Source organism: Saccoglossus kowalevskii, chromosome 7 (genome assembly GCF_978046115.1).
Source record: "Saccoglossus kowalevskii chromosome 7, keSacKowa6.1, whole genome shotgun sequence".
NCBI classification, from domain to species: domain Eukaryota; kingdom Metazoa; phylum Hemichordata; class Enteropneusta; family Harrimaniidae; genus Saccoglossus; species Saccoglossus kowalevskii.
Window position 1 is genome coordinate 4728142 of NC_140647.1, and position 27123 is coordinate 4755264.

The 27123-nt window shown below is 34.2% G+C and overlaps 1 pseudogene; it reads left to right on the forward strand.

The window, feature by feature from the left end:
• The first annotated feature begins 775 nt into the window (after positions 1 to 775).
• LOC146740196 (uncharacterized) lies at positions 776 to 27123 on the forward strand (annotated as a pseudogene).

Consider the following 27123-nt stretch of genomic DNA (forward strand, 5'->3'; position numbering starts at 1 on the left):
TATCTTGAGAATTGTTCAATGTATTTCAATGAATCTTGGTACATACAATGCAAAGACCTGATTAGCTTACTTGTTACATTTGTGCAAATTACACAATTACCAAAATCTTTTTTCCTGATATCTCAAGAACTTCTCTGCAGATTTCATTGACACTTGGTATAATATTAGAGTGATGTGGGACAATATGTAGACCTGATTAGTTTTTGGTTGATGTCTGTTTTTATTTATTATCTAATTTGCATGATAATATGTCATTTTTATCTGCTCCTCTGATATGTCAAGAAATTTCAAAGCGACAGACCTAACGTGTTTGTTAAATTGCTGTGAAATAGCCATTTTTCAGCTGTTAGCTGGTATACTTGGGGTATTCTAGGATTGTGCACATGTAGGATTGTATTGTCAACATAAATACTGTGCATCAAATTGCTTTAAATTCACAATTGCAATTTTCAGACCTTGGAGCTATTCATAAATTTGTACTTAATTCCCAATATTTACATTAATACAGGATTTTTCTTTTATTTGTAGCTTTTCAGTAGATTCAGTAGACTGGGAATTTCTATGACTAAGAGAGGTGCATTAGGAGTAGTAGATAGAATAAGGAAAGAATATGACAAAGATATAGTGACATGGAAACAAAACATAGAGACTGAGGTAACTATAAATGTTATTCATAATTAATTATTCAACATTAATTAATTTTAAAATACAATTTAATAATAAGAAAATGCTCAAGAAAATAAGTTATTGATGAAGAATTTTACTTGGTTTCCAAATGCTACATTGCAGTACTGCAATAATTCTGTTTTGACCAACTGAGTTTTTGAATGATTTCTCCAATTTATATAGGATCAACAATCTATTAAGGAAGGGCAAGTTGCTAGGTGCCTTTTTGTAAATGATACAGGTATAAACGAAGATCAACAACCTCAGAATAAACGTGAGCTAATCTTGTCATTGTTATTTAACAGTATTTAACATTGCTATAAACTATATAGATTATACAGTTATATTTCAATTTTTATTGTTTTGGTTATAGACCCTGGATATTCTGTTGCGTGGGATAACGTACAAATTATGACTACAGCACGTCACCAATCAACAACAACGGATAACAAGATGCTGATGTGGGCTATGTGTTATGCTGCCCAAAACAGGATATCCTTCAGGCATTTGGAAAATCCATCTACTATCAGAGCAGAAAATATTCCATTACATAAATTCCTACCATGTCAAGACACATACGCCAGACTACGTATCAGACTTGAAACCATAGTTTCTCATATAATATGTGAATATCTAACACATTTCAGCAAATATTATAAGGATTGTGTTTTAAATCATTCACCGCATGAATACACAGAGCAGTCTGCAAAGAAAAGTGAAATTGTAAGTTTATGCATTACTATACATCAGTGGACTGCCTGAGGCAAATGAAAATTTATTATCCAATAGGATTTTGAACAATACTATAGCATCCCAATGAAATCCTATAGGATACTGTCTGTTGTATAGGGTATTTCCCAGCAAATTGTATAGAATTCCAAATCCTATAGAACTGACGTGTTGAAATCCTATAGGACTTTTCTGATTGTACTGGTCCTATAGGGCTAGTAATATCCTATAGGATTGATGCTCTGCAGACCTATAGGATTTAGGTAGCACTGGTCCTATAGAACTGATGAAGTCCAATAGAACATTTATAATATTTTATTTGTCCTGTTCTGGTAGGACCTAACCATTGTTAATTAGTTTATTATAGTGTAATCTTTTAGTGTTGCAAAAATGTATTTTGGCTAAGTATATTTAATCACCATCCTAATTAAAGTTAATTTTATAGCAATATTTTTGTTTTCGTTTTTGGAAAAACAAAATCTTTAAAAAACAGTTGTTAATTACCGGTATACAGCCAACTATGGAAGTATGTGAATTTAAATTTGTAATTACTCCAAAAACATGGCGGCTAAATAAAGCCTGTGTTAATAATAACAATTAGAATCAACCACCTGCACTTTTTCCCATCATGCATCTAGAGGTCAAATTGTAAAGGTCAGCTATTGTTTATATGCTCCACTGGTGTGAACACATCCAGTCTGCATTTAACCAGAAGTATTTGCTGAAATGTCTGCAATCTGCATATAGTGTTTTGGACCAAACATCTTTTAAATTGATCAGAGAACATACGGCCAACATCCTGGATTTTCTGTTCTAAACAAGCTGTGTGGAGTCTGTACATAAATAGGTAAGTTCTGTTATCAATAGATAGTATATGGCATTTGTACAAGTGGACATTACTTCTGATTTTTTGGTTTCTAACTTTAAATTTGACCCTGTTGATTGTTGGCTGTGTTTTGTTTGCCATGACTTTTGTTTGTATGTTTTGTTTACTTACTAAATTAGCAGCAAAAATTTAGTAGCTTTTTGTTTAACTTAGAAAGTGTAAATTTGTATATATCTTTTATTAAAAACTTGTCAATTTGATACTCTGTCAAAATTAAATAAATTAATTTCTTACAGTAAGATGTTTCGTCATTTGTTAGATTGCAAATATTAATCATTATTAAAATTTAAAACATTCAACCTGATAATAATATACTAATAAAATTTTCATTTATTGTTCTAGAGTTCTAAAGATGAAAATGTTGTTCAGACGTTCTCTACGAATCATCGCAGTACCAGTATGCACAAAAAGAAATTTATATTTGCAGTACCATATATTCTAGAACATGTTTATTTCATTTACTGTATTATTTAATTCTTGAGAATGTTCTAGATAGTTTTTTCTATTGTAAATCACACATTTAAGCTAGTACTCCAATATATTTTAGAGAAAATGTAAATATGATGTCATTCAATGATATTGAATACTTTTTCTGTCAAAATGAATTTTTTTACTTCACAATAAAATTGATTTATTTTAAAGAACATGTCATAGTATTTACATGTCATGTTTATACTTAACACTTTGTCCTATAGGATACCATCACTATCCTATTAAAGATATCCTATAGGATTGGGTCCTGTAGAACTATTGGAAATCCTATAGTATTTTGACACAAAATCCTGACCAGTCAAATTATTGATATATTATTAAAAATAAGCTATAGAAAATTAGAATAAATCCTACATCATTGGGTCATATAAAACTGTTGGAAATCCTATAGTATTTTGACACAATCCACAATATTTTCAGAGTTATAGTGGTCTCATTAATGGACTTATAGTTTGCATCCAAAGTGTGTGCAGTAATTAACTTCATTAAAAAAGTTTGAAAACATTCATCATATTTTACATGCTAATAAATTAAATTAAATATATATCCAAATTTTATTTAAGCAATTTTGCTTTATGACTAGATGGAGACTTATTTTTTGAAATAATGAACATTTAGATATTTTAAATTGTCCAGGTAAACTTGGGAGTCATTCAAGAAAATCCATCGACATTGAATGGTGTGATTTCAATACTGGAGAATTTACATAAGTATGTACCTACTAGAGTAGATGGTGATTTCCTTACCCTAATGTGCCATGGTGATGGGTTATCAATAGAAAGACATGTTGATTCACATAGGGCAAGGGCTGGATGTACTACACCAGCAGGAAGACTTGAAGGGCTTACACCAATACCTCAAGAATTCCATAAGAGAGGAATTATTTTGCAGGTAATACAGTACTGTATAACTTCCATTGTCTCTTTATAAAAAAAACACCTAGAATTCAATGTCATATTTCTCATCATTACTAAACAATTTTATAAACTGTGTATAATATTGTGATAAGAGAGCTGGGGTCAGATTATGCGTTTCAGACCAATAGCCCATTTCTATAACCCCTGAAGGTCACACATCCTAGTACTTTTGCAGCACCTACATAAACTAAGCCAGTAACACATTCCTTGTATACAAATTTATCTTTTTGTTCCTTTACTTTTTATGTAGTTATTTTTCTTTTACTAATATCTGATTTGTAACCCTTTTCATCCCCTCCGGGGGATGTTGTGTGTTAATAAATAAATAGATAAGGTATGGGAAACAAGAATATATTTATTTTTCTTGATTTTTTTGGTATTTTTGAGTCACAAAATGAACTAAAAGGTATTTGTTTTAGTTAGTGGAGTAAAATATTTTGCTTGGAACAAAAACAAACATTAAAAATTTTCATTTGTGATGATTATACACCAACGAAAATACCAGGATGTGTGACCTTTAGGGGTCATGAAAAGTACCTATTTACTTTTATAGAGCCCCTTAGGCTAGTAATTTAGTAAACTTACATTGCCCCAGCAACCAAGGATCAAGTTCCAATATAAGCAGACTATACACTAGACAAGTAACCTGTAGAATACTGTGTGGGTAATATTTTTTATATTGATTTTTGTTGCATTTGCAGCAAATAGTTACCAAACAATGAGAAATCTATAGGATTGAATATACCCCACAGCTGGCTTTACATGCATTGTTCATAGTTCATATGGTGCTTACACCAGGATTTAATTACAGCACATAGGCGGTATGTGGTTACAACTTAATGTTCGAGTAATCGCAAGAAATTGACATGACAATAGAAATTCATTAAAGACTGCCACTCCCATGCAATTAACAGCGAGTGAAATTCCTGGGATTGAAACATATATTTTGAAGTCACTGATGTAGGCAACGAATAACTGCAAGTTGACATAAAGACGAGATAGTTTATTACCAAACGCTTCAGCGTGGTATTAAGATTTTGTTTTCAGGCTTGGGTGGTATCAAGGTGGAAAATGGTTGCACATATGGCGGGTAATTCCTGGAATTGCAATAGAGAGGGTTCAGGCCGAAATACATATATATAGTGTTTCCATGTTTTGTCTGATATTTCCTTGGTATTCTGCTGCTGTAAATAATGCAAGATTTGTTCCGAAATTCAGTGTGTTGTGTGCACTCCAGGGTTATTCGTTTTTTGCTAAAAAGACCCCTATTTTTTAATGGCAGAGTCGAATAGTTTCACTCCCACTGGGAAATCTGCATTGTTGCTTGAATGAGAGCTAACTAAACACATTTTCCAGACTGGCGAAAGTGTATGCAACAGCCAATTTTAACAGCCTGTCACGTGATTTTACTCTGAATGTCAACATCAAAAGAGGCTAATCCATTTACGCAGGTATAACTGGGAATAGAATATGTGAGGGATTGTATCAACAGAGATGTGTATAATGAAAAGTAACATTTATCCTTCTTTTGCATCGCTGAGCATTTCTGTTTTAGTATACTGGTTTGAAAATGTTGAATTTGCATGATTAGCAATGTGTTTTTTTTACTGAAACTCCCCTATTGATCGAATCCCGGGTTTTAAAGAGAACGGCACACCACGTGATTCGTTTGAATACAATGGTGAAGGCACGCAAGCATGACTTACGTTGTCAGCAGTAGTCGCTGAGCTTCACGCTACAACTTCACTTGTGATGTTGCTTGTTAGCCGTGGATTGAATTAATTTTGATTACCGGTTAAAATGTTGCTTATTTGGCGTTGGTGATCTTTATTTGGAACTGGGTAACGTCGCCAGCAGAAACCTCCTGGGATTTTGATGTTGATGGTTGCGCCTCCATGGCAATCGCTAATTTTACTGTGGGTGGATCTTCCAAGAGCCCTTCAGGGTTTATAAAACTCATTCAACATACATAAAGTTCTCTCAATCGTAGTAGTCCATGTGATGTACACCTAATATGCCAAACATGTTGCTGAACAATTTTGCCAATGAAAACAAGCCGGTTGGCGATCCACTCCACTTAAAAAAAACTAGCAATATGTTTTCGGCTGTTGCCATGGTAGGACATGAACCTGAAGCTAACGTCGGTTTATAACTAAAACCGGGCACCGTATACAAAGTTCGCAAAAAAACATTCAGTCCTTAGAAGTCATTTTATTTTATTGCTAGGACGTATGCTGTTGTTAGGGATTGGTCAGTTACTTCGGCCTGAGGGGTGGATCAGTAGGGGGGTTACCCTGTTTTTGATTTTGCGAATGGGGGGGTCACCCTGTTTTCCACAATTCACACACGCGCTTATGCATATATTTTTTTAAATTTTATTTCAGAACAATAGATTAAAAAGTTAATCGTACAAATGTGTTCTTAATAATAACTATTACCCATATTGCCTATAAATTTGTTGATGCAAAAAATGTTATAGGCTAAATATTTTGGGGTTGAAGTTGACAAATAACTAACAGATTATGCAATGCGGCAGAGCCCCATGCAATTATACAGTTAAGTTTTGAACACATCCCAAGTCCATGTGATATCAGATTATTTTATTTAAAGTCTGAAGTCACCATTGTATAAGATATTTACTGGATTTATCCAATTGTAGCTGGAGACGGAAAAACACAGCAATTAGTACAAAGAGCAGTGACAGTTTTTGTTCAGCAAATCAAAAAAGTTAAATGGATTCATGTATATAAATAAATAGTTTTTTTGTTTTTTTAACTTTTAAATATGCATATTTTGCTCTGTAAAATACCAAAATCCAACACAAATTTATACAAAAATCAAAGTGTCCTTTGTTTTCATAAGCACAGACTGTGCTTCAGGTGTAAAGCTTTCCTGGTCTATAAGATATGAAAGATATATTAAATCCAAATTAGTTTTCAAACCGCCTAGATTCAAATCCTCTTTTCCTATCTTATAAGGGCGTTTATCAAGTGAGTACTCCACAGCTTTGTTTTTATTTACTATCTTTGTAAAATACCAAAATCCAACACAAATTTATACAAAAATCAAAGTTTCCTTTGTTTTCATAAGCACAGACTGTGCTTCAGGTGTAAAGCTTTCCTGGTCTATAAGATATGAAAGATATATTAAATCCAAATTAGTTTTCAAACCGCCTAGATTCAAATCCTCTTTTCCTATCTTATAAGGGCGTTTATCAAGTGAGTACTCCACAGCTTTGTTTTTATTTACTATCTTTAGCAGCATAGATTTCCCTACTTCCTGCAGCCTTTTCTGTAGTCGTTTTTTGGCTTTATGCTTCCCCTCCCCTCCTAAGGTGACTTGTCTATTAAATGAAAACACTAAAAATTACGGCAAACCATGATATTTTAAATGCACATCATACATCAAAAACATCCTTTCACCAGTGTATTCTATTTGAATTCAGGAGAAATTTAAATAAACAAATTATATGACAACGAACTTAATTATAATTTCAACCTCTAGTTCAGCACTGATTAAATAAACTACCTCGTCTTTATGCCAACTTGAAGTTATTCAATGCCTACACCAGTGACTTCAAAATCTATGTTTCAATTCCAGGAATTTCACTTGCTATTAATTGTATGGGAGTGCCAGTCTTTTATTTTCTGTTGTAATGTCAATTTCTTGTGATTACTCGGAAAATGAAGCTGTAACCACAGACCACAGTGCTGCAACTAAATCCTGGTATAAGCACTGGTTAGGCAGTCTTGAACTATGCATGTGAAGCCAGCTGGGAGGTATATCCAATCCTATAGATTTCTCATTGTTTGGTAACTATTTGCTGCAAATGCAACAAAAATCAATATAAAAATATTACCCACACAGCATTCTACAGGTTACTTGTTTAATCAGTGGTCAACTAGAGGCTGAAATTATAATTAATTTGTTTATTTCAATTTCTCCTGACGTCAAACAGAATACACTGGTGAAACACGGTAGTAACTGTGGGTGAAAGGATGTTTTGGGGTGTAGTTTACATTGTATATGGAGTGGTAGGGTCGGGTGTAATGTGTACTAGACATTTCCAACTATTATGAAGTCACGTAGAATTTCACTTAATTTATTTTTTCTGACATGTTTTCAAGCATTACATGTGAATCCAATTTTCACTGCGCTGTGTCTCAATAGAGTATGAGGGAAATGGCATATTCACTGAAATTTATTTCAGGGGAAAAATGTTTTCAGTGATAATGAAGTATTATGACAGATACCCTCCCCGTGGCATTCATTGCGTATGGAAGTTATTTTCACGAGTGATGCGGTGTATCCTGCTGCCGTACTTTCACGAGCGAAGCCACGGGGAGGGTGTGGGGTTCTTTTATTATACACATGTCCCATATTTGATTATTTCATATTAAAAAAAGAACGTGCAACAAACCGGGATAGAAATTTAGATCGGGGAACCCAATTGCCCATTAATATGCTCCAAGACAGTGCTGCGACCTAGCAACGCTTGTCAGTGTAGAACGTGTGTCGCTGTACGTGTGAAAATAAAATAATCAGACGTCTAATTTAAGTCATTGTCCGAATAAATAACTCGTGGATGTTTAAGCGCGGTGGTCGTAGCGCAGCGCGTGTTCGAATTTCATGTAAATAAACAATGTATTTTACACGTGTTGTATACGTCGCTATGAGTCCCTTATCGAACAGGACGCGACACGACGACTGTCGCCCTTTAGTTGGGACCACGACAGAACCAGAACTTAAACTGGGCGACTACGATACACGGTTGATGTTGAAGTTAAAAGTTCCTCCACAGATCTGTGCATTGGCAAACATGCCGTGCAACTGCGGTACTCCACTGACGGAATGACTTTTGTTGAAATCGGTCGTCGCTGACTCGTGAGCTGCACACTACAACCTCGTTTGTGATGTTGCTTGCTTGTCGTGGATAGACTGAGTCTTGGTTACCGGTTAAATTTTGCTAATTTGGCGTTGGTAATCTTTATTTGGAACTGAGTAACGCCGCAACGTCGCCAGCAGAAACCTCATGGTAATAATAACAACCTTTATTGATATTGTATCCCTTCTGGGATCTAGATTAGAATACAATAAGGATATAAGGAACAATAAAATACATAAGTAATAATAATAATAAAAAAGAAATAAATAGTAATACTGTGAAAATATTATTATATAAATATTTTTTGGTGTTATTTTGAGGCAGCTGGTAAATTGCTTTTCATGAAATTCTCTCTTTTATTGAAACAGTCGCTGATAAACTTGGCAATTGCTTGGACGGTTTCAGAATTTTTGTTATTGAGAAGTGCTTTCAGATTACCGGATAAGTTTACGTTTTCAAACAAAGCATCTCTTTCAAATTTGTACTGGTTACAATTGAAGAGGAAGTGTTCTTCATCTTCAATTTCATTGGAGTCACAGACAGGGCATGTTCTATTTAAGACATCTATGTTGTGATATCGCCCAACTTCAATCTGAAGTATGTGGGCACTTATCCTCAGTTTAGTCATAGATGATCTGTAGGATGGGGTTTTTAATAATTTCAAGGTATTTTTCAAGTGCAAAATCAGTTTTCAGCTGTCTGTAGGTACGAAGTTTATTTTTGTGATTAGTGCCTTTATTGTCATTATGCATTGTTTCTGTGCAGTGTTTCTCAAACATATTTTTTAGTTTTTTTGTAGCTAATGGGATAATACTGGTTTTTTCGCAAACATCACTAATTTCTAAAAGGTTCAGTAATTTTTTTATGCCTGTGGTCCAATTACTGACGTTTTCTTTGTCCAAATTGGTGCCAAGTTTGTAGGCCTCAGAGATCAGAGTGGTTTCATCCATATGTTTTATTTTCAGCCAGTAGTTAATCATACGTTTGATGCTTGAGATGATAAGTGGATATCTTCCCAGTTCAAGTAAACATGCCAAGTTTGTGGCTTTACAGTTTACTTGTAGTAGGTACTTGCACATTTTGTGATGTAATTTTTCCATAGGCAAGGATTGTTTAAACAAGTCTGTTGAGTGCATATTAATAATATCGCTTGCCCAGATTTCGCTACAGTAGAGTAAAATTGGTTTAACCATAGCATCAAACAATTTCAGATGTGTTTTGATTGGAATATTTGGGTCTGCATAGAGTAATTGTTTTAGTTTAAAAAGTGCCTTCATTGCTCTGTGACTAAGGTCTTCTTGAGCTCTGTTCAGTTTACCAGTAGCATTGATTTTAACACCAAGGTAGGAGTATGATGAGACGTTTTCCAATTTTTGGCTATTGATTTGAAATCTGAACTTACTTAATATTTTACCTTGCTTGTTGAAAATGATGGTTTTTGATTTTGGCACATTGATATCTAGTTTCCATTGTTTGCAGTATGTTTCCACTGTGCGTATTGCATTTTGCAGACCATTTTTAGATTGTGATAGGAGGAGGAGGTCATCCGCATACATCAAACATGACAAATGATTGTTTACAAATAAAGGGGGTTCATTATTGGATGATTCTATCTGGCATTTGATATCATAAACAACAATCAGGCAGGATTCAGAAAAGGGTACCGGACAACTGATCACAGTTTTGTCTTAAAAACAATAGTTCATAAATATCTGAAACAAAACAAAAAAATTTATACTTGCTTCATCGATTATAAAAAAGCGTTTGACAAAGTGTGGAGAGAAGGATTATTCTATAAACTGCTAAATAATGGTATTACTGGAAATATCTACAAATTAATTCAAAATATGTACCAGAATACAAAGGCATGCATTCGTTTCGGTGATAAGATATCTCCGATATTTGAAACTATCACAGGTGTAAGACAGGGATGTGTTATGAGTCCAATGCTTTTCAATCTATACGTCAATGACTTAAATAGTCCAATACAAAATCAAAGAAAGCTTAGAAAGAACTCCCATATGCTGAGAGTATTGGAAACACATTAAATATAATTCGAAATTACTTAGCTGAAAACTAATTATGCAAATCAGAAAATTAATATGACCAGATTTGAGTGTAAAACTAATGAGGTCTGCGCAATGTAACAGAAAATCTATGTCTCCAAGTTTAATTGAAATGTGATTAGAACCAAAAAATTATGAATTATTATGCTTATTAGGGAATTAATATGAACAGATTTTTACCCCAAACTAATTAGGTTTGTACATTGTCCTAGAGCATCTTTGTACTAAGTTTCATTGAAATGGAATAATTAGTACCGTGAAAACTCCAAAATTTCAACCCCTCTAAAAATTCGACCGTCTATTTATTTGCCGGGTTTCGGTGTTTTATTTACCTCCAAATTTTCGACTCCACTAAAAATTGCCGACTCATTCTTATTCGAAAATTGCGACCAGTTTTAGTTTTCCCCCAAACGAAAAAAAAACCGATGTGAGCGTTCAAACGGGACCTTCCTCAAAGGCATGAATCCGGGTTTCTGATTGACTGAGAGATTTTTATTTTATTGGTAACGAAAATATATTCTAAATAAACGAAGTTTCAAATAAAAACGAACACAAAAATCTCGGCATGCTGCGTTTCTGAATTGTTGATTATTACTGTACTCAGTAGTGATTATAATAATGTACACAAAATAAATTTGTTGAATGGTTATGAAATACAAATAAAAGTCAACTTAGTTTCATCGTAAGCGAATGATTCCGGTCTCGTATAAACGTTTGATGCTGTAGGATATCCGCCATGTTCTCTTAGGTCAAATAGGTCAAATCGCTAATTAACCAATCAAAAAGCTGGATGATGCCAACGTGTTCAAATTACCATAGCTTATTTAAATATGTTAATGTTATTGAACGCAATGCGGAAGAGATTGATGTTGTAGTACGATATTTTGGCTTGGATTTTGATGCGAAAACGGCATGATTTTTTTTAAAGAAAAAAAATTAGTTGTTTTTAAAAAATAAACTGGTCATCTGAAGAATAATTTAACATTGTTCACAGTGATAACAGCTCATTCTCGAAAGGAAGCTTACCCGCTCACGCTAGTCACGATAAAAATCATACACGTGTACTCTTGAATAGACAGACGTCAATGACTACGGTAAAACTTAGACTCTATTTTAGCCGGCAGGATTGATTGAAATGTCCGAAAAATGACGCCAAAATACACCTTAAAAGTCCCATTTTATTTTCTTAAATCCCATTTTATTTTTTAATCCAAGGGCGAATTTACGGCAGAATTTGGTCCCTCAAATAAGGGACACGTGAGCTTTGATTCTAACCGGATACATTGCACTGGGTCGGGGAGATCGTTTGCTAAACTTCCATGTATCTTTTGTCCAATGGGTACCTGTACTTCGAACATTCGCAAGTTTTCCTAGGTAGTGCGAGACAGCTTTGTCTTTTGACCTATTAGTTTTGTGCTGACCTCTTCTCCGCGTCTTGATGTTCTGTTTTGCTTGTCATAATACTCACTGATTGATGACTTTGTTTAGATTTTGAGTTACAACTCGGCCACGACCTTTGCTTTTACCGTGAAACATGAGGAAGTTTACGTCAATTGACGGACATTGCATTTTTTAAAAACTAATGAAGCACACTGTCTATCATCCCCATTTTTTTTTGCTGATTTCTATTCTGAAAAATTCGACCGTCCGAAAATGCACCTTAATTTTGACTCTAAAAACACGTCACATTTCTAACACAAATTATTTAAAACCGGTCGAAATTTTGGAGTTTTTACGGTACTTTAGATATCAGTGTGAAAGCTTAAAATTGGTTAATTATGCAAATTAGGTAATTAATATGTACAGATTTTAACCCACAATTATTCAGGTCTGTCTATTGTCCTACAGCATCCATGTACATTCATTGATATGTTATGTATAGTACCTGAGATATCAGTGTGAAAGTTGGTTAATTATGCAAATTAGGTGATTAATATGCACAAATATTTACCGGAAACTAATTGGGTCTGCATAATTCTAGATTCATTGAAATGTGATGATTAGTACTTTAGATATCAGTAGAAAAGCTGAAATTAATTATGCAAATTAGGTAATTAATATGCACAATTATTTACCCTAAAACTAATCAGGTCTCTGCATAGTCCTAAAGGATCTATGTACCAAGTTTCATTGAAATGCGATGATTAGTACTTGAGATACCCGTGGAAAAGCTGAAAATTAACTAATTATGCAAATTAGGTGATTAATATGCACAAATATTTATCGAAAACAATCAATCTCTGCATAGTCCTTGAGTATGCAAGTACCAAGTTTCATTGAAATGTAATGCTAACTACTTATATCAAATGCTGAAAATTAATTAATTATGCAAATTAGGTAATTAATATGTACTGATATTACCATAAAAACTATCAGGTCTGTGCAGTGTCGTATGACATCTATGTACCAAGTTTCATTGAAATGTGATGATTAGTACTTGAGATATCAGTGGAAAAACCGAAAATTGACTAATCATTATGCAAATAAGGTAATTAGTATCCACGGATTATTACCAAAAACTAATCAAAACCTAGCATTAGTTCAGAGCATCTATGTACCAAGTTTCATCAAAAACCGATGTATGGTTCTTGAGATAGCAGTGGAACAGTCGGACACACATACACACACACACACATACACACATACACACATACACACATACACACACACATACAGACACACTAACTGCAAAGACTCCCATTTTGTGCTTCGCACATGGGAGTCAACAATGACATAGATCAAGTTCAACTTAATAACATCAAAATTAGCTCACTGTTTTATGCAGATGATCTAGTTTTAATATCAGAAACAAATAAAGGTCTACAGAGATCAATCAATAATTTGGAGAAATATTGCCAAAATTGGAAACTCCAAGTGAATATGTCAAAAAGTAAAATTGTAATATTTAAAAGAGGATACTTGAGAAATACTGAAAAATTTACATATCAAGGTCAAAATATTAGTTGTGTATTTTCATACAACTACCTTGGGGTATCATTACAGTCGAATGGTAAATTCAGCGACACAAGAAATAATTTGGCAGACAAAGCCACAAGAGCTTTATATGCAATGATGACTTCTGTGCCAAAAGAAACTGACTGCAAAACAATGTTACACCTATTCAAAACATGTATAAGACCAATACTATTATATGGATCAGATGTATGGGGCTTCGAAATTCAAGAAAATAATAAATGGGACATTACACCAATCGAGAAAACCCATCTGAAATTTAGTAAAAGAATGCTTGGATTGAATAAATTTTCATCAAATCTAGCTTGTAGAGCAGAAATAGGTAAACTACCATTACTAGTAGACATCAAAATAAATCTTATAAAGTATTTGGCACGGATCAAAGAACTTCCAGAATGTAATTTAACAAAACAGGCATACCATGAACAGATAAACTGCAAACTCAATTATGTCAATTTACAAAGAGTTAAATAAGGAAGATAACACATTAGATATAAAGAATATCAATGACAAATTGAATGCAACAAAACAAAATATAAAGAGAATAGGAAACAATATTAAACAAAAATATATTGAATTCTGGAAGGAGACAATTATGGATAAACCTAAGTTGAGAACATATACTCAATTCAAAACAAACTACAACTTTGAAAGTTACTTAATTATACTGAATCTAAAACATAGAATTTCTATCTCTAGATTCCGAACAAGTAATCACAGCCTAGCAATAGAAAAGGGTAGACATACCCAACCTAAAATTTCTTTGGAAAACAGGATTTGTAAACAATGTACTTTAGCAGACATAGAAGATGAAATGCATCTCCTCATCAAATGCCCAAAATATAACACACTGCGAATGGATATATTCTCAAATATACAGTTTCCTGATGAAACAAAAACTGACCAACAGAAATTTACATACTTAATGAAAAATTCTAACACAAATGTAATCAAACTTGTTGGAGAATTTATACACAGCTCGTTCTTAATGAGAAACGAGAAAGATACTTAACAAAACACTAAAATCTATCATTTATTATTTGCTATAGTTATTTTGTTATTTTGTTTTTTTTAATATCTTACTTTTGTTGCTATAAACTGATGGAAACACTGTATTTCTAAGGATGCAATAAATTATCTTTATTATTATCATTAATGAAAAGATTGAAAAGGAGTGGGCTTAAACCATCTCCCTGTCTGATACCCCTTTGAACTGGAAAGCTAGCAGTCAAACCACCTTTTAGTTTAACACAGCCAGTGGGATTCTGATAAATAGATTTAATTATGTTGTGAAATTTTCCTGAGATTTTGTTTTTGTGAAGTTTATATAAAAGACCGAGGTACCAAATGGAATCAAACGCCTTCTTAAAGTCGATGAAACATGCAAATAAATAGTTTCCTTTATTAAGATATTTTTTTATTAGCTGTTTGAGAACAAAGATATGGTCCGCTGTGCTGAATTTTGGAAGAAAACCAATTTGCTCTTTAATTATGATATTATTGCTTTTTACATGTTTGGTCAACCTTTGTTTCAATACGGCTGTGAAGAGCTTGCTAAGACTGTTTAAGAGAGTTATCCCTCTGTAGTTGCCTGGATCAGATTTTTCCCCTTTTTTAAATATTGGAGTGATAATGCCCAAATTCCAAGAGCTAGGGAAATGGCCACTCGTTAGGATGAGATTGAACATTTTTTGTAGAGGTTTGATGAGCACATTTCTCCCTGTTTTAATCATCTCATTTCTAATATTATCAATGCCTGGAGATTTTTTATTTTTCAAGTTGCTAATTGCAGTTTGTATTTCTAACTGTGAAATATTTGGTCTAGCTCAGTAATAGGTTTAATTTCCTTTTCAAGCTTAGCAATCTCTTCGTTTAAAGTGCTTTCATCAGTATTATATATTGCATTTAATTGTCTGAAATGTTCATACCATTTTTGGTCTTCAATGTTTTCACTGTCATTATTAATTTGACCATTTCTAAGCTCCTTGATCAAATTCCAATATTCCTTTGGAGAAGAATTACCCATCTCTTCAAGTTTATTTAGTATATTTTTTTTATAGTTTCTTTTCGTTTTCTTAACCATTTGTTTGTATTTCTTTTTCAGACTATAGCAGTTGTTTCTCAGATCATTATTGTATGGGTCCGAACTTAATTTCCTGGATATTTTCTGGACATCTTTTTTAAGATTGCCAAGATCATTGGAGTACCATTTTGGTTTAATTTTTTGATGTTTTTTGTTTCTTCTAATAAAGTTTTTTTTAAGACTTTTACCAGCTGCCTCATGGTAAATATTTGAGAGTTCTGCTTCATCAACTGCCTGTTGTGTGTCATCAAAGTTTGCATTGGAGAAATTATTGATTAGCTTACAAATCTCTTTGCTGTGTAAAGCTTGGAGATATCATGCCAAGAATAAAAATATTTAGGGCCATGAATTGTAGTATAATTATTTTGATTAGTTTTAGCAGTTTCACAATTCGTTACAGCATTTGTTTGAAGAAGAAAAGACATTTGACAGTGATCCGAAAGTGTCAAATTAAGTGGATGTATTTGAAAAAAGTAAATGTGTTTAAATAAGTTGCTACTAACAATACTATAATCTACAATACTACGTCCTTTGCTTTGATAGCAGGTAAATTTGCCAGTGAGGTCCCCTATGCACCTTCCATTTAGTATAATTAGGTCTGCACCAATACACAGTTCTATCAGTTGGTTACCATACTGGTTTTTAACTGTTAGATCTTGTGTTGTTCTTTCTCTGTATGGGTTTTTAGTATTTCCAGACTGCTGGTAAATAGGGTTGTCGAAAGATGCCACATCTTTTTCATTTTTTATACGTGCATTAAAGTCTCCCGTAAGCATTACTGAGCCAAATTGAGAATATCTTGTGATATCATTTTCCAGTAGTTCAAATAGGTTAGAATTTTTCCAACGAAAAATGCTGGATGACTGAGGACTCAAGTATAATGCACACAGAAATATATCTTCATCTAGTTGAAAGAATTCTTTATCTAGGCGAGCCCAGATAAAGTCATCACTGCTACTTGCCATTTGTTTTACACCCTGTTTATACAAGTTTTTAAAATACATAACAATCCCACCAGAGTTGGTACGAGCATTTTTATGTTTTTCCCTCCTAAAGGAATGAAAGTGGCAATAGTTGGGGATTTTAATCTTTGAACCAAAATTAGTTTTGGTTTCAACTAAACTAACAAAATCACTAATACTATTTAAAAAATCTACGTCATTAATTTTCTGGACTAGACTGCCATAAATATTCCAAGTCGAAAATTTTAAACTGGACTTCTGTCACACGCAACGTAATATTACCGTAATTGGTATAGTACAGGTGTGATGGTTCAAATACCAAAATGGCAACAGTAACATAAAGACTTCCCCGGCGGCGATGATAACATATGAACACGGAGTCAACAGATGAGGTTTCAACTGGTACTGGTATTATTATACTCTGCAAACATCAAGTACAATAACTCGGTAAAACTCCACTACTCCAATAACTAGATACTTAAACTCCAACACAATTCAACGAGATCTCCGATCTGATCTCAGTGCTGAACAACTCCCCTATATATACCCACACTGCCTATAAATAGACCATTACATCAGCATACATAATGAGACTGGAACTTACTACAATTTTCTAGAATGTTCCATTACCTTCTATTGCTTCCTACAGTGTCCTATTACCTATTCAACCAACTTCTAAAAATTCCACCCAGACACAATACGGTTCTAGAACATTCTCAGTCACACGGAAGTGGTAAACAAGTCGTATGCGACATGCCTCCATTCTCAAGAATATTACAACATATAATATTACATGACTAGCAACGACGTCAATGATACGAATACGATAACAATTTCAAACAAAACAACAATACAATATATCAAATCGAACTGAATAAAGCTCTGAGTACAAAATTCGAAAATCACATACAGTAGAATATAATAAAATATAAAATACAGTCATAAACGAATAACATTCTACTATACTGTTCAAAAGTTCCTCAGTCCAGGAATATCCTCAACACGATGATTATATCCTTGCAGAGTCATCACCCATCTCATCACTCGGCCATTTGCAAACTTGGCTTTATCCATGGTCGACATCAGTAACGCGGGATGGACATTGTGCTGCTCGATGACCAACACCCTGACATACAAAACACCGGACACTACTGCCCTGTCCCACATCAGTATTACCAATGGCAGTGTCATTATCATTACGCCTCACCTTATTCTTCGTGGATAACTGTCGATCATGTGCCACTAGGTACTGCTTTGCTATTACCGCCAACTCATCTAAATCTTTGGGTGCTCTTTCTTTAAGATGAACTGCAAGATCTTTTGTACAGGCACCAATAAACTGCTCCTTCACCATCAAGTCGGTAACACCATCATATGTTGCTGCAGTGCCTGACAACTCAACCCATTTAGCAAAATAATTCTTAAGCCGCACAATTAACTGGTCAGGACTCTCGGAACTTTCAGGTTTAATTTCACGGAATCGCTTCCTGTACCCATCCTCTGTGAAATCGTATCTTGTCAACAGCGCCACCTTCACACGATTGAAACGACCAAGGGTGTTAGGCAGGGTTGTGTCATTAGCCCAATGCTTTTTAATTTGTTTGTTAATGACTTAAATAATTCACTAGAAGATGAAGCATTAGATCCAGTTACATTGAATAACTGTAAAATTAGTTCCCTCCTCTATGCAGATGATCTAGTGTTAATATCTGAAACAAAAAACGGTCTACAAAATGCACTAAATAGTTTAGAGGTTTATTGTCATAAATGGAAACTTCAGGTAAATCTGACAAAAACAAAAGTTGTTATTTTCAGACGAGGAACACTAAAAAATACAGAAAAATTCTATTATAATGAACAAAATATTACCTGTGTAGACATGTACAACTACCTGGGTATAAACATAAAGTCAAATGGCTGCTACACTGAAGCCAAACAAAATTTAGCAGATAAAGCAGCCCGAGCAATGTATGCATTGAAACAGTTCCTACCACCAGAAACAAATTGTAGAACTTTCGTCCATCTTTTTAAAAGGTGTATTCAACCAATATTATTGTACGGGTCTGAAATCTGGGGTCATGAAATTCAAGATTACAACAAATGGGACAAAACAATAACAGAAAAGACACAATTGAATTTTTACAAACAACTACTAGGATTGAACAAATTTGTGACAAACATTGCATGCAGAGCTGAAGTAGGAGAATTCCCACTCTTAGTAGACATTAGGATCAATTTAATAAAATACTGGACTCGTATCAGTAAATTACCAGGCAATAATATTACAAAACAAGCATACCTTGAACAAAAGAAATCCAATTTACAATGGTATTCTTCAATGCAAAAAATTATGAACAACATGAATTTTTCACGAGAACAACAGAATGATTTGTTAACAAAACATATACAGCAAATTGGCAAAGTTGTCAAACAAAAATACATAAATTTCTGGAGAAAAAATATAACCGAAAAAACAAAACTGAGAACTTATGAAAAATTCAAAGACTCTTATAATTTTGAAAAATACTTGGATGTGTTGAATTTGAAGCAAAGAATTTCAATGACAAAATTTCGAACTAGTAATCACAATCTAGCAATAGAAAAAAGGAGGCATATGCAACCAAAAATACCTACTGAAAATAGAATTTGCAAACAATGTACACAGAATAAAATAGAAGATGAACTGCACTTTGTCAAGATATGTCCACAATATAAAGTAATACGCCAACAAATCATTGAAGACATTACATTTCCAGAAGAAACACAGGATGATCTCCAGAAATTTAAGTTCTTGATGAATTCAAAAGATGATGTAATAATAAAAATGATTGGCAATTATATTCATAACGCATTTCAATCAAGGAATGAAAATGCCATTTGATATGTAACACTTGCTTTATCCTATTAACAACTAACTTTCTTTTTGTAGTAGTAGTTATCACAACTAATCTTTATTGCTATTAACTGATAGAAACATTGTATTTCTAAGGATGCAATAAAGTTATTATTATTATTATTATTATTATTAGTCAACTGCATCAGTGTCGGACATCCTGGAATATACTTCCAGTGCTCTACCAGTCAACAGCGTACTCAATTTTATGGCCCATCCATCTCTATGCCAACTTGCATTCGTTGCAAACCTCTCAAACCGCAATAAATAACTATCAAGTTCGTCCTTACCATCAACAAATGCAGACAACTTTGGTGGCTGTGCATCACTGACCACATTTCGTTGACCGCCAAGATCAGCCTGTTGGAACCCCGGCATTGCTGCTTGCAGCTCTAATTTCCTCAACTCAAATTCTCTTTTCTTTTCTTCCGCTTCCAATCATAACTTTTCCCTTCTTTCCTCCATCTCCATTTTCCTCACCTCTGCTTCTATTTCCATTTTTGCCTTTCTCTCTTCCCTCGCCGCTTGTCTCTCAGCTCGCTGAGAACTCAGTTGCTCCAAAATAAATTTCCTTTTGTCTTCTCCAGTCATTCCCAGTTCATCCGCCCACTCCATCAACTCTTGTTTCGACATATCTATTATCCCGCTGGCCATGTTGTCTTCTATGTCTCCACTGTTCCCGGACGAGCCCCCAGATGTCACACGCAACGTAATATTACCGTAATTGGTATAGTACAGGTGTGATGGTTCAAATACCAAAATGGCAACAGTAACATAAAAACTTCCCCGGCGGCGATGATAACATACGAACACGGAGTCAACAGATGAGGTTTCAACTGGTACTGGTATTATTATACTCTGCAAACATCAAGTACAATAACTCGGTAAAACTCCACTACTCCAATAACTAGATACTTAAACTCCAACACAATTCAACGAGATCTCCGATCTGATCTCAGTGCTGAACAACTCCCCTATATATACCCACACTGCCTATAAATAGACCATTACATCAGCATACATAATGAGACTGGAACTTACTACCAATTTCTAGAATGTTCCATTACCTTCTATTGCTTCCTACAGTGTCTATTACCTATTCAACCAACTTCTAAAAATTCCACCCAGACACAATACGGTTCTAGAACATTCTCAGTGACACGGAAGTGGTAAACAAGTTGTATGCGACAACTTCATTGTGGAATGGCAGATAAAAAACAAAAACAAAAAAAACAGTAAGTAAGAGCTGATAAAGAGTGTTAAATACACTATTCTAGGTCAAATGCAATTATGTAAAAGTTACCTATTTCAGTGTAACATGCAGACAACTGGATTCAATTGTGGATAATGTTCATAATGCTGGTGAGTAAGTTCTCTATATGTTTATTTCTAGAGTTTCTTTGGTTACTTTTATAGTGTTTGTTGTCTTGTCTATATACCTGGCGTTGAGTGTTTTTTACTCTGAGATCTGGATTTTGCATTGAGTGAGTGTTGGATGGCTTGCCTCCAGGTTGCGAAGTTATGGTTCTGTATACATATCGTTTTATATTGCTTGCAATGAATCTGGTATATCGATGTTGATAGTTGCGGCTCCACATTAATCGGAGATTTTACTGCAGGTCCAGGCAGCGGGTGGATCTTCCGAGAGCCCTTCAAGATTTATAAAACTCAGATTCCAGGTGGTCAACAAATATTAAGTTCTCCCAATCCTAGTATTCTATGTGATGTACATCTAACATGCCAAAAATGCTGGTGAACGATTTGAACCTGACAAAAATACTTGAAATAGATACCAGGAAGGGGAGGGTGGTAAAAGAAAAGTTATATAACATTTTATTATTCAATAATTTATTAAAATACATAAGTTTGTCCAACTCCCTGTGATACAACACCTCAGACATAGCTCATTGTACTCGGCTTGAGTGTGGGCAAAAAGTTACTATTTGAATTTTTGATATCTTTTTTCATTAATGAGAAAGTTGACCCCGAAGTTAGAGTAACTGTTCAGCAGGAATGGTTTTTTAACTCTTCTGTGATTTGTTTTGGCTTGGCTGATTTTGTCACGGTTCATACTTGACAGGCAGGTCGTACATCACTAATTGGAAAAACAATCCTGACCCACCGCTACCATGGCAACAGCCAAAGTCTTGTAATAGCAGTGCCCAAATGATCATGCCTTTTATTTTGGCTACATTGCGCACTGGTAAGAGATCACCGGCGCCGACATTGTTACCACTGTCAACGGAATCCCAACGCAGCTTTGAACTTTGAATAAAATGTAAATGCTGCCTCCAATCTAGAAAATACTATCGCAAAACGGTTGGAAATAATACATTTAACGGCTGAATACGTCCTAACAATAAAATAAAGTGACTTCTAATGACTGCCATGTTATTTTGCGAACCTCGTATAAGGTGCCCGGTTTTAGTTATAAACAGACGTTAGCTTCACGTTCATGTCCTTCCATGATAACAGCCGAAAACATATTGCTTGTTTTTTACCGGTTTTCATTGGCAACCGAAGTATTTACAAATGTATATTTTGTAAACAAATTTTCGTCTGCTATTTTTATTCAGTTAAAATCGTTCAGCAACATTTTTGGCATATTAGGTGTACATCACATGGAATACTACGATTGAGAGAACTTGATGTATGTTGACTGATTTTTATCATAGTACGAAGTACCAGGAAGTTACTCAGTTCCAAATAAAGATTACCAACGTCAAATGAGCAACAATTGACTGGTAATCAAGATTCATGTAATCCATGGCTAACAAGCAACATCACAAGCGAAGTTGTAGCATGCAGTACTAGTAAGTCATCCCGTCAGTGGAGTACCGCAGTAACACGGCATGTTTGCCATCAGCATTGTATTCAAACGAATCACGTGGTGTGCCGTTCTCGTTCAAACCCGGGATTCGATCAATAGGGGAGTCCCAGTAAAAAAACACATTGCAAATCATGCAAGTTCAACATTTTCAAACCAATATACTAAAACAGAAATGCTCAGATATGCAAATGAAGGATAGATATTACTTTTCACTATACACATCTCTGTTGATACTATCCCTCACATATTCTACTCCCAATTACTCCTGCGTAAAATGGACTAGCCTCTTTTCATGTTGACATTCAGACTAAAATCACGTGACAGGCTGTTAAAATTGGCTGTTGCATACTCGTTCGCCGGTCTGGAAAATGTGTTTAATTAACTCACATTCAATGCAGATTTCCCAGTGGGAGTGAGACTATTCTATTCGACTCTGCCACTAAAAAATAGGGGTGTTTTCAGCAAAAAACGAATAACCCTGGAATACACACAATATACTGAATTTCGGAACAAATCGTACATTACTTACAGCAGCAGAATACCACAGAAATATCAGACGAAACATGAAAACACTATATATTGTATTTCAGCCTGAACCCTCTATATTGCAATTCAAGGAATTAACCCCATATGTGCATCCATTTCCCACCTTGGTATCACCCACCCCTGAAAACAAACTCTTAATACCACGCTGAAGCGTTTGGTAAAAAGTTTAGACTTTTGTTATCTTCTCTTTTGTCATGCTTGTTTTAAGAATAATGGGGCCATTACATGGGTGAATTTACACAAGTCTCAATGCAAACAGTGATGGGGCAGGAAATTGTGCAAAAATCAAATCAGTTATGCCACAGTATTTCTAATGCAAACTTGTTGGTACTTTCTGTTTCAGTAAATCTATTGAGTAATTGTCTACCCAGAACATTTTAGTCCAAATCATTTAATTTAGTAAATATAGTTTTCTCTGCATTTTTTTTTAGGATATAATGAATGAATTTTACTCTGAAAAGAGTGCAGCTGACAGAGGAACCATTGCACACATCAAGAATGCCTTTCAGATATATGCCATAAACCAAGAAATTCTATCTACCAAGAATCACTGGAAAATAGGCAGCAGTATTTGCAGGGTGTATGTGAAGATATTGTCAGTGAGATTTGGCATCAGATCAATATTGCGCAGCTACAACATGTAATTGTTGAGAGTATAGATAGTGATAATGAGGAAGACGAAGCTGAAGAAAACTACCCTTACTGTTTTTGTGGTGAATGTATGTACATGTAATCTTGAAGCTATGAAAGTTGAACAATTGTGTTTTTCTCTCTGATAATATATCACTCGTCTTATAATCAATAGGATATATTATCTGTCACTTTTCTGTGCTGGTTGTTAAGAATTTAAGGTCAATAATTTGTTCACATCATAATAATGGATACTGGAACCAATAAAACACCCATGACATAATTTTAGGATTATTCCATTGTGCGTATGACAGATAACATATTGATGACCAACCAAGATAGTTTGTATATTTACCTGGTTGCTATTGGGACAATCTACACGAATAATGGTCTTATAATCATACTGTAGTGTTGACATCCAGCATCTGTTTTGGTTTTTAATATTTATGGGGTAAAAAACAAAACTGACTGTTTTTCTGACAATTTTTAAGGTAGAAAGTTGAGTTTGAGCTGGACACGTGCATTTATAGGCTACTCAACTGATAAATTACTGCTGGTGCAATGTATTTATATACCTCTAACTGGCAAAACTGTTAGGTAATTAGCTAGAAACTTTGCGCAAAGTTCCTAGCTAATTACCTAACAGTTTTGCCAGTTAGAGGTATATAAATATATTGCGCCAGCTGTAACATTCAGTTGGTTGATGAAAGACATACATGCGGGCACGAAACCTGAGGTGTATATTAATTTCTATTTATTATTTTGCTTATTTTTTGGTTGTGCTAAGATTTGTTAAATACATTTGTTAATGTTCTTTTGTCAGCACTTGTAATTACTATGTATAATTTATAATTTATGTGTGCTGCAAATTGTCAATTTCAAAGCAGATATATCTGTGTAAAAGTAATTACTTCATCAAAAATAAAATAAAGTGTTTTATCTCAGAATTATGTCCTACTTAAATATTTTGCTTAGATATTGGTGGCACCATGGTGCAATGCAGCAATGAAGCATGCCAAAATGGTGATTGGTTTCATATTGTGTGCACTGATATGCAGAAGAGGATGAACCCTGGTTTTGCTCTAATGAATGCACAGGTATGAGCAACTCTTGTGTGATCCACCAAATTCAGATATAGTTTTATGTTTACATGACTTGACACTGTTTTGGTTTCCCCATATGTTTTATTAAAAAAATGATATTTTTATAATATTCCACTATTATTTTTGTTTACTCCAATGTACAAAGCACACAATGAGTCTTTTTAGCTACCCAATCTGTCCGTCTGTATTCAGTGCTTTGCTTTTTTACCCATGTACAACTAACATCTTGATCATAATGAGACAAACTAGACAGATCAAATTCAAACTTAACACATATACATCTTGGAATACATATGCATTTATGTGTTTTGATCTGCTAAAGATGGCCATTTTTGTATCAAAAAATCATCAAAATTAAGCATTTAGATTATTTCTGTGGAATATCAGATCTCTGTCATGTGTATGGACGAATTGCGTTAACTTAAGATAATGAGACCTTAATGCACGTAAATTTGTTTGCTCTTTGGATTCTATTGGCTGACTGCATGGTTGCCATTTTGTTTTTAAAATGCTGTTGGGACATATGTATAGATGCACATGTAACTGCTTTAACCACACATACACCACCAAAATTACCTTAACAATAAAAAGTCCATTGCCTCCAAGTTTTCAACACACAACAGTTCTGGCTGACCTTTCTTGGATTAAAATCATGACTTATATTAGAATAAAGTAAATTTTTGATTGAAAACACTGTGATATTTTCCCATTGAATAGAAAGCGATTTAATTATAAGTATTTTAATCATGTTTGTCCATCCATTGAGACTTAATCTAATAACAGTTAATATTTATTTTCCTTTAGGCGAGCATGTACCATGGAAATCAAAAGAATCTGCACATTGTCAAAATGAGGCACATGACCATATTTACAATTATTCCTGTGCTCTGGTATGGAAATGTTTAAATGACCTGGCCAGAAGAGACTCTGTTAGGGAGAATAATAGTCCCGCCATGATAGACCATTGGAAGTTAGATATGCTTCATTTTTGGAATAACAACCATTACAAGTATCTTAATTTGCGACATAGATTGATTGCATGTAATTGCATGTACAAATACATGATGACATTTGTTTAAAGATCTTCCTTTATTGCACCTATCTTAATATAGCTATAAGAAGAAAGTTGTCAATCTGATAGCCTTGGTTATTATACTATTGGTCTAATATATAGTTACTCGTAGCGTAAATAGTTTAGTAGATATCACTTTGCTTCACTTTATTAAACCAGTGTGGGTGTTTAAGAATGTATATCTCTAAACTACTTGTACAGGGTGGGGGGATTTCCAGTTAACAAATAAAATAATTTACAAGTACACAATCAAATGTGTTAATTTCCGCTAGGTTATTCAGTGTTAACCCTGAGGGCGATATTTGCTGTTAGTGCCAGTGGACAAAGGCCAAAAAAAAAGAATGATTTGTTTCTGTCAGGCATTTTGATCTTAAAAACTGTTTATGAATCCTGTGTACAAAATGAAATTCAAAAGAAAAAAAGAAAACCGTATTGCCAATTGACCAGAAACAAATCTTTGTGTTTTTTTTAGGGGGGGGGGGCAACACTGGAAACAAATTTTTAATTAATGCTAGTCCTGGTACATAATATTGGTTGTGCCTTTGTGCCTGTTAGATGGCATGCTTGTCCCATTATATCTAGAACAAATTTCTATTAATCCCATCCAATTACAGGTGTTAATGGATTTCTTCCAGAGCGGTTAGCAAATGAAACCACATGGAATAGAACAGTTAATATAAAGGGTGGCGCTGGACGAAATATAGGAATGGATTTAGCAACTGAATTTCTGAATAATGAATTCAAAGGTGTGATTTATTAACAATCCTGTTTATTACTGATATTGAATGAATGCCTTGCCATATACTCAACAACGGTATAAGTAAGAAGAAACTTTGCCTCTCCTTATGGTGAATATATGTATAGCTTGTAAATCAAATATCCTATTTTATTCTATAAAACAGTATCTGAAATGTTCATGCTTAATTTACTCCGTTGTATTGTAATTTGATATTATGTTATTATATTTGGCCTATAATACAAATGTAATTTAATTGTTACAGATAATTTGAAGAACTCTAGAGGTAGATATACTGTTGCTCAAGTGGCTAGGATGAGCCAGATGGTTGGCAGTATGGGGAAATTATTGGATGGATTATACGAACAAAACATTGTGTCCATATTTATAACATCATCTGCGGGAGGCAAGGCAAACTATGAAAATGATGTTAAAAAGTTTGTCAGCGACTTAAAAGATGAGAAATTGTTCGATCACAAGCCGGGCAGGCAACACACTGGATTTCCAGGATATCATGAAATAGCTATCCGTGAGCCTGAACTACTAGTGAAAAGGCTTATTAAATACAGTAAAGCTCTTGACACTGCACGTGATCTGCTTCCCGAAATTGGTATGAAAAATTTTTGTTATGGACACGTTTCCCCTATTCATTGA